The sequence below is a fragment of the Hemicordylus capensis genome, chromosome 10 (genome assembly GCF_027244095.1).
Source record: "Hemicordylus capensis ecotype Gifberg chromosome 10, rHemCap1.1.pri, whole genome shotgun sequence".
NCBI classification, from domain to species: domain Eukaryota; kingdom Metazoa; phylum Chordata; class Lepidosauria; order Squamata; family Cordylidae; genus Hemicordylus; species Hemicordylus capensis.
In genome coordinates, this window is record NC_069666.1 from 18,341,497 (window position 1) to 18,350,180 (window position 8,684).

The following is an 8,684-nucleotide window of genomic DNA, read 5'->3' on the forward strand; positions in this document are numbered from 1 at the left end:
TGCAGCAGCCAGGCTCGTCTCTGGGTCATCTAGGAGAGACCATATTACTCCTGTATTGAATTGTGTTTTACATTTCTTGCTTTTAAATTTTTGTTTTGTTTTGCTTTTGTTTTTAATGTTTTACTTTTTAATCATGTTGTAAACTGCCCAGAGACGTAAGTTTTGGGCAGTGTAAAAATATGATAAATAAATAAATAAACAAATAAATAGCTGGTCAGTTAGTCAGTGGCAAGTCTGATTGTGTGGGTCTTTTTAAATGTGACATGTAAATGATAAGCAAGATGTAAATTGATCCAGTCAATTGCATCTGCAAGTCTGCAGAGCGATTGGGGCTTCTTTTGTGAACTCTGTTGTTTAGGAACATAGGAAGCTGCCATATACTGAGTCAGGCCATTGGTCCATCTAGCTCAGTATTGTCTTCACAGACTGGCAGAAGCTTCTCCAAGGTTGCAGGCAGGAATCTCTCTCAGCCCTATCTTGGAGATGCCAGGAAAGGAACTTGGAACCTTCTGCACTTCCCAGAGCGGCTCAGTCCCCTAAGGGGAATCTCTTCCAGTGCTCACACTTCAAGTCTCCCTTTCATATGTAACCAGGGTGGACCCTGCTTAGCTAAGGGGACAAGTCATGCCTGCTGCCACAAGACCAGCTCTCCTCACTTTCACATGATAAGATGGGCTTCACCCAAACTTCAAAGGGCTCGATGCAAATGCATTGAAGGAGAGCCCCAAGAATATGGGAGAAAGAGTGTCCCGTACGGGTCAAGAGATTTTTGCTTCCAAAATGACATTTCCCATATAAATCGGGACTGTTGGCATCCTTCGAGCCAGGAGCCATTCGCCTAAATAAATAGGGGCATGCATGTTCCAACTGGCATTCTGCATTCTGCATTCTAAAGTGGGTGCGTTTCCCAACTGCCACGGATTCCCAGCAGAGGCCTTCGTGCCTCATTGCCACGTGCTCAGTACAGAGACCACGAAGAGAGGGAGTTCAGAGGGAGCAGGCCAAGCGAGCGGCAGAGATGGCTTGGACTACCTGTTGGGGGAAGCTGGTGAGGCGTCGCTACCTGTGGTGGGGCCTGATGTGGCAATTTCGACAACTGCTGCCATTCCCCATGTTTGGTCGGAAAGTGCATCAGAGGGCCTGGATTCTGGATTCGCGTTGGGAATCCAGAGGTGGACACACCAAACCAAGTGGCGGGGAAGCTGGGAGCTCCCACAGGTGAGTTATGGGCAGACTGGTGGTGCTGTGAATGGTAAGGCTACAACACCGAGGGCTTTTTAGTTTAGAAAATTGATGACTACAGGGAGACATGATAGAGGTGTATAATACTAAGCATAGAGTAGAGAGAGTGGACAGAGAGAAATCTCTCTCTCTCAACACTAGAACCATGGGTCATGCCATGAAACTGGAGGATGGGAAATTTATTTATTTATTATTATTATTTCATTCGATTTCTATACCGCCCTTCCAAAAAATGGCTCAGGGTGGTTCACACAGAGAAATAACAAATAAATAAGATCAACAAAATTGGCTCCCTGTCCCCAAAGGGCTCACAATCTAAAAAGAAACACAAGATAGACACCAGCAACAGTCACTGGAAGTACTGTGCTGGGGGTGGATAGGGCCAGTTACTCTCCCCCTGCTAAATAAAGAGAATCACCACATTAAAAGGTGCCTCTTTGCCCAGTTAGTAGGGGTAAATTTAGGACTAACAAAAGGGATAACTTTTTCACACGGAGCATAGTTAATCTATGGGATTCTCTGCCACAAGGTGTGGTGACAGCCACCTGCCTGGATGGCTTTAAAATTGGCTTAGACAAATTCATGGAGGACAAGTCTATCAATGGCTACTAGTCTGGTGTCTATGGGCCACCTCCAGCCTCAGAGGCATGATGCCTCTGAAAACCAGTTGCAGGAGAGCAATAGCAAAAGAGAAGGCATGCCCTTATCTCTTGCCTGTGGGCTTCCTAGTGGCATCTGGTGGGCCACTGTGTGAAACAAGATGCTGGACTAGATAGGCCTTGGGCCTGATCCAGCAGGGCTTATCCTAAGCTAAACCCTGATAAGAGAGAATAAATAACTCAGGCAAAGAGGATATATTTTGACTATTCACCCAGCAGAAAGAGTCAGCAATAAACACCCTTGTGTGAAGGGTGTCGGTCCAGAGAACATTATTCCAGAAGCCTTGTGGGTCATCATCAGATGTCCAGAGTCCTCCAAAATGAGTAATCCAGAATCATACATTGAACTTTTCAGACCCAGATGACTGGCTGCGCTCCCAGCAGCTCCGGGGGTGGGGTGCTGGGACATGCTGCCGCACATCACCCTGAAGCTCCAATAATGCACCGCGCGAGTGTCATTATTGGGACACCCACCCACCCCCAAGTGTGCTGCTAAAAAAAATGAGGTTAAGGGAGCACTGGCTCCTTTAACCTCTTTTTCGAGGGAGGCTACTTTGGCGGGTTTGCCGCCGTGTAGCCGCCAGGATTGGGCCTGTGCAAAATTGGGCTGGGCTCCCTTAGCCTGGTTTTGCACGCCTGTTTGAATAGCCTCCCAAGGTTATTCACACAATCAAAAACTGTATTCTACCTGGGTTTGGGAGTTGTGTGTCTTGAGTTGTGGGCGGCTGGGGAGACCCCCGAGGCTGGGAGGCTGCTTATACGTGTGTTGCCAAGGCACACAATCAGTCAAATGGGTTAGCGGAGTGCTCGATCTGCTAACGATCAGTCCCCCTCGTTAAACGGGGGGGGGGGGGGGAGAACATAAGCAGGCTAACCAATGGGAGCCACACAACTCCTGGCAGTTCCCACGATTGCAGGGAAGCGGGCTGGGCTCCTTTAGCCCACCTTTCTGCAGTCGTGAGAATAGCCTCAGTGTCAGCATCAATCTGCTTGATCCAAACATGATCTGATGAACTGAGAAATGCCTTGATTGCCTACACTACTACTACTACACTATCTGTATCCGCGGAAGAAACGTGCAATGAACCACAATAAGGATCTAATAGGATTCAACCAAATGGATAAAGAGGTGCATTGGGGCCATTCACATGAGCGATGGGCAAGGAAATACTGCTGGGAGCATGGACTGAACTCCCAGATGATCTGCGCCGTGCCGGATTGTACCCCAGCCTCTGGAGATCCCACAATGCACCACATAACATGCGCCTGTCTCTGCGTCCACTGGGGCTGAACGCAGCCTCAGTGAACACACGATCCCTTAGCCAGGGTTAAAGGTTCGTGTGAGCCCTTAACCCAGGCTAAAAACTGGATTTAAAAGTTGGGCTAGACAGTACTCTTCGGCCACCTAATGGCACAATGGGGAAATGACTTGACTAGCGAGCCAGAGGTTGCTGGTTCGAATCCTCACTGATATGTTTCCCAGACTATGAGAAACACCTATATCGGGCAGCAGCAATATAGGAAGATGCTGAAAGGCATTGGGGCTATTCTCACTATTAACAAAAATCGGGCTAGGAGAGCCTAGCCCAATTTTTGTTAATCATCAGAACCACCAGGCTTGGCTGCAAGCCTGGTGGTTCTAGAGCAGGTAACCTGCTCTGGAACCCCTGGTAAAAAGCAGGTTTGCGGAGCGAGCGCTCCACAAACCTGCTTTTTACAATCATGAGTAGCCACGGCACGCCTTTGCGCCATGCCTACTCATGAGTAGACCCCCAGCCGGGAGGCGAAAAGCCGCCTCCTGGCTCTGGGGGTCTCCTCAGTATGCCCTGCGCGCTTGCAGCCACCCAGGGCTCCCTGCCCGTTCGTCTGCAGGGAAAGCGGGCTTAGCCCACTTTCCCCGCAGTTTCTAAAAAAGCGGGTCTCATGGATCGTGAGACCCGCCTCATCATCTCATACTGCATGGGAGATGGCAATGGGAAACCCCTCAATGGGAAATCCTGGCTCTGTGGTCACCAGGAGTCGACATTGACTCAACGGTACACTTTACCTTTACTTTAGGCAGTGCTGCCCCACCAAGATTAGGCCCAATCCCGACGGTTCTCACATGCAACCTAACCCAGGTTTCGCTTCCCTAGGCTGGGTTAAGGTACGTGTGAGAACAGCCTCATTCTTCAAATGAAAGAATTACATTTTTAATTGTGTTCTTTTTGCATTTTTTGCCCCTGGGAAAACTACATTTCCCAAGGGCCCCTGGAATCTACCCAGCACATTCAGTGCCAACTCTCCTTCCTTCCTTCTCACCATGGCCAGAAGTCCATTGCTACTGCTGCAGTTGCAGTTGCTGCTACTGCCACTGGAGGTGCCAGTCCAATCAGTAAATTAGTTTTAAAGGGAACCGCGTAATGGGGGATTCCTATTTCAAGGGGGAAAGGGGATAAAAATTCCCAGAGATGCTGAACAGACATTAGTAAGTTCTTTATTCAATCATCGCCTGATGCATTTCAAGCTTAAAAGTAGGCAGCCATAAAAAGCCCTCAGAGGCAGCCATAAAAACAATTTATAAAATATTATACAAAAAATATATATTTTATACACACACATGAGAAATGGTTTTTTATAGGTGGGATTCATTTTAGAGGTTAACTATTTTTACTATTATAACAACTCGACTGAGTTTTGTGGACCTGAGAATTGATTATTCAATATTCTATATAATTGTTTTAAAAAACCAGGAAATGATACACAGTATTGTGGTAAGATCACCTATAATTTAGTTCTAATATATGGAGGTTTTTTATACACTCATACTCAGAAACGTCTAATTTATCATTATTAGAACTGGGTTCTGGGGATCATCACATTTATGATTATTCCCATCTGTCTAAACATTATTATTTTGTTGGTATAATATTTTATAAATTGTTTTTACAGCTGCCCCTGAGGAAGAGTACTCTTAAAGCTCGAAACGCGTCAGGCAATGACTGAATAAAGAACTGATTGACATTCATTCAGCATCTCTGTGGATTTTTACCCCTTTTCCTCTTGGTTTTTCATGCTGCGTCATTTTCCTCCTTCTTCCCTTCCCCCCTTTCTTTTCCTGGATTCATGTTTCCCAACTTGTTGAGAAATAGCTTGGCTTCTTTCTGAGCCAATCCAATGGGAGTGGAGTGGGGTGGCTTGCTCATCCCTATGTATTAGATATTCTCTCTTTTTTCCTGCTCTCCATTCACTTTCTGTGAAATGGAGTTCTAGAAACAGAAACATCTTCGAGGGAGACCATCTCCACTCATGAAACCGACCTACCATAGGCAGCTGCTTCTTGTCTCTCACCTGTCCCATCTAAGTGCCAGCATCTTAACCAGTTCAAGACAGCAAGGATGGATCACTCCCAGAGGCCAGAGAGAGTTTTCCTGAAACTTCCAGCAAAGTATAACAAGCTTGTGTTATGCTCACAGGGAATGATCCAACGTCACATTATTATCACAGGGAATGGCCCAACGTTCACCAGACATGCCACTACAGAAGAACGTTGGATGTTTATACGTTGCTGTTTCTCCAAATGGTCTTCCAACCAAATGCCATTCCTCTCTTCAATGATTGTCACGCAACCCAACTGTCAAACAATAAAATAACATTTGTTTCTGAGCATCTTATTTTATCGACTAGCAACAATCACAATTACGTAATTATGTTTGCTCTAAACCTTCCAGAGATGTGAGTTTGGGGTGGTGTACAAATATACTAAATAAATAATTTATATAGCCCCCAATCCAGTGATATTACAAATGTCCCTTGCCTGAATTCTCAGACCTTCCTTTCTGTACACCAGTATCTACACAATACAGCAACAGTCGCCCTATTTGAGCATCCTGGAGAGACCCCCGAGCCCGGGAGGCTGGCTGCAATGAGGCTATTCTCATGTGCTCCTTAGGGGGGCTCCTTAGATTGCCCCATGCACTGGTGCAAGGTATTCTGGGATTTCTGAGGGCCAGGAGGCCCCAAACCCCGCCCCCCAACTGGCTTTGTGGCGGAATCATGTGGGTGGCTGATCCAGCCACCAAGGGAGGGCTTCCTGCTCATGTGCAGGGAGCCCACTCTCTCTGCAAAACCCCTTTAGGCTCTCCGCACTGCGTAAGTGCGCAGGGCATACTGGAGAGACCCCCGAGCCAGGAGGCTGCTTTTAAGCCTCCCGGTCGGGGGTCTCCTCATGAGTAGCTGCGGCACAGAGCCGCACGGCGGCGACCCATAATCCAAAAAAACAGGTTTGCGGAGCGCTCGCTCCACAAAAACCGGTTTAAGGGGTGGGTTACTTGAGCGGGTTACCCTCTCAGGAACGGAGGCTAGCCTGATTTCCTCCCATCATGTGAATAGCTTCAAGGTGAACCAATTACAAGGCAGAAACCAGCAATAATGCACTAATCAGCTTTAGCTGTGCTTATCCCTAGTCAGGTAGGGCAAGATATGGTCAACAGGTGCTTATCTCAAGTCAGGCGGGGCAGAGTATTTTTTCCAGGAAAAGGGGCCCTGTAACAGCAGGGTACAGAAACTTGTGACATTTAGGACTTAAGTAGGTGACACAACTAGGTGAAAGGGGATAGTGGGATTTTCCTTCATCAGTTCCAAGTTCCCTGCCTGGCATCTCCAAGATAGGACAAGATTTTTTAAATTATTATTTCTTGTTTACACAGTCAGACAGGTGTTATTGACTGGTTTGTTTTATCCAGACATCGAGTCCTTCCCAAGGACCTGGGATGGCTGAATTTTATCATCAATACTGTTGGTTATTATAGATATCGTCACAGAATATAGGCTGTTCCCAGTAAAGCTGCTTTTTGTAATTGGCTGATGGTGATTTCTGTGGCCCCTATGGTGTTGAGGTGCTCTTCAAGGTCTTTTGGGACTGCACCCAGGGCATCAATTACCACTGGGATTATTTTGGTCTTTTTCTGCCACAGCCTTTCAATTTCAATTTGTAGATCTTTGTATTTTGTGATTTTTTCTATTTCTTTTTCTTCTATTCTGCTATTATTATTATTATTATTATTATTATTATTATTATTATTATTATTATTATACGACAAGATTTTTTTTTTATTGAACCAACAAACTACCAAAGCATACAGTACATTGCCAAAAGATAGGGCTGAGAGAGACTCCTCCCTGCAAGAGCACCCTTAACCTCGGCTAAAAGCCAGGTTCGTTAAGGGGGTTAGGTGGGCGGAGAGTGGAGGGATGGGTGCTACATGATTTTTGTAGTCAACCATTTAAAAAAAAAAGATAAAACTTCTCCCATTTCAAAATGTCAATACAAAAATAAGAATTATAGAATTATTTTTTTTAAATTTCCTGGGGAGGGGGAATACTCTGCAAGTTTTCTGTTGGGCTGTGGTGAATTCAGCCATAAAGACCACTTCTTCTTTGTTGTGTTAACCTCATCTGTAATCATTAGCAATCTTGTATACGGCAAGTCAAGTAGCGAGATGCTGGGCTGGAGGGAAGGGGTCCTGCCATCCGTGTTTCAATTCATTACCCAGTTTAATTGCATTTTATAAAGGTTGCTGTTCAGGGGAAAGCCATTAAATGAAGCAAGCACAGTGGATGCTTTCCCACCCCATCTCTGCCTGTGCTTCTACCCCGCCCCCCTCCACTGGAATTAATTTTGCTGTTCATGCCCTGGAGGGAAGGAGGGATTTTCTTAGATCTAGTAACTGGGCAGAAAGATTTCAAGAGGTAGGTCAACATCATAATTGGGGCAACTTGCACTTCCTGTAACAACTGCACCCTTCCAATCACATTTTGTGTTATTGCTATAATTTATCATTGTCAGAGGTGCACCTAGGTAATTTTGGAGTCTGGACCTAAAGGCCTTTGGAGCCCTGCCCCCCGCCTCCCAGAAAGTTGAACATCATCCCCCCCCACCACACACACACACACACACACACAAACGGCGACACACACACAGAAGCTCTCCTCACGATCAGTGAGGAGAGCTGCCAGGATTAACTGCGGGAACGAAGAGTTTACCTTACCTCCCCAGCCGACAATCCAAGGGGGTTCCCTGTGCGGGTGGATCAGCAACACAGACGAGCAGAGGATCTCCTGCCATCTGCCCACACCTCACCCGGCAGCTCTGGGGGTCGGGCGAAGGGGAGCGTCATCGTGTGGTGCCCCACCCCCATCCCCAGAGCCCCGGTAGTGCACTGTGTGAGTGCACTGTGCAGTACTGCAGTACCCCCTTCCCTCCCACCTCCCCAAGTGTGTCTGCCGCACACTCTGCAAACCTTTTGGGGGGGAGCATTTAAGTGGGTCTAGTGCTGGGAGCACCAGCCAAAACCTTGAATCTCCAAGTGTAGATTCTCTGGTAGCAAATGAGATTTTCAATACAAACCATGAATCCTCTCTGATTTGCTACCAGAGAATCTACACTCAGAACACCTCAGAAACAACAGAACCCTGTACCCCAGGGGTTAGCCACCCATGGGGTGGCTGGCACCCTCTGTTCACTACACCGCCACTCACTCTGGGCCACCCCAGTGCCCCCCAAGTGCAGTTATGGGGCTGCTGAAACCTCCATCACACCTTATGGAGGAAAACCTTAAAGACCCATCAACTTCAACAAATCACCAAAAATCAGCCCTCTGCCCAAATCCTTTGAAAAAATTCTGGTAGCTTCCTTGCCCCCCTTGGGCACTACCACCAACCCCACACTGCTCTAGGCCACCCCTTTCCCTCCGACGTGAAGCGATACTTGTCTCATGGTAGCAAGCAAGACTTGTCCCCCTA

The 8,684-nt window shown here is 47.0% G+C and overlaps 1 long non-coding RNA gene across 1 annotated transcript; it reads left to right on the forward strand.

Moving 5' to 3' along the window:
* Positions 1-912: 912 nt before the first annotated feature.
* Positions 913-5,546, forward strand: LOC128335112 (uncharacterized). Its single transcript, XR_008311505.1, has 2 exons — positions 913-1,218; positions 4,833-5,546. It is a non-coding gene; the product is annotated as an uncharacterized LOC128335112 (long non-coding RNA).
* Positions 5,547-8,684: the final 3,138 nt, after the last annotated feature.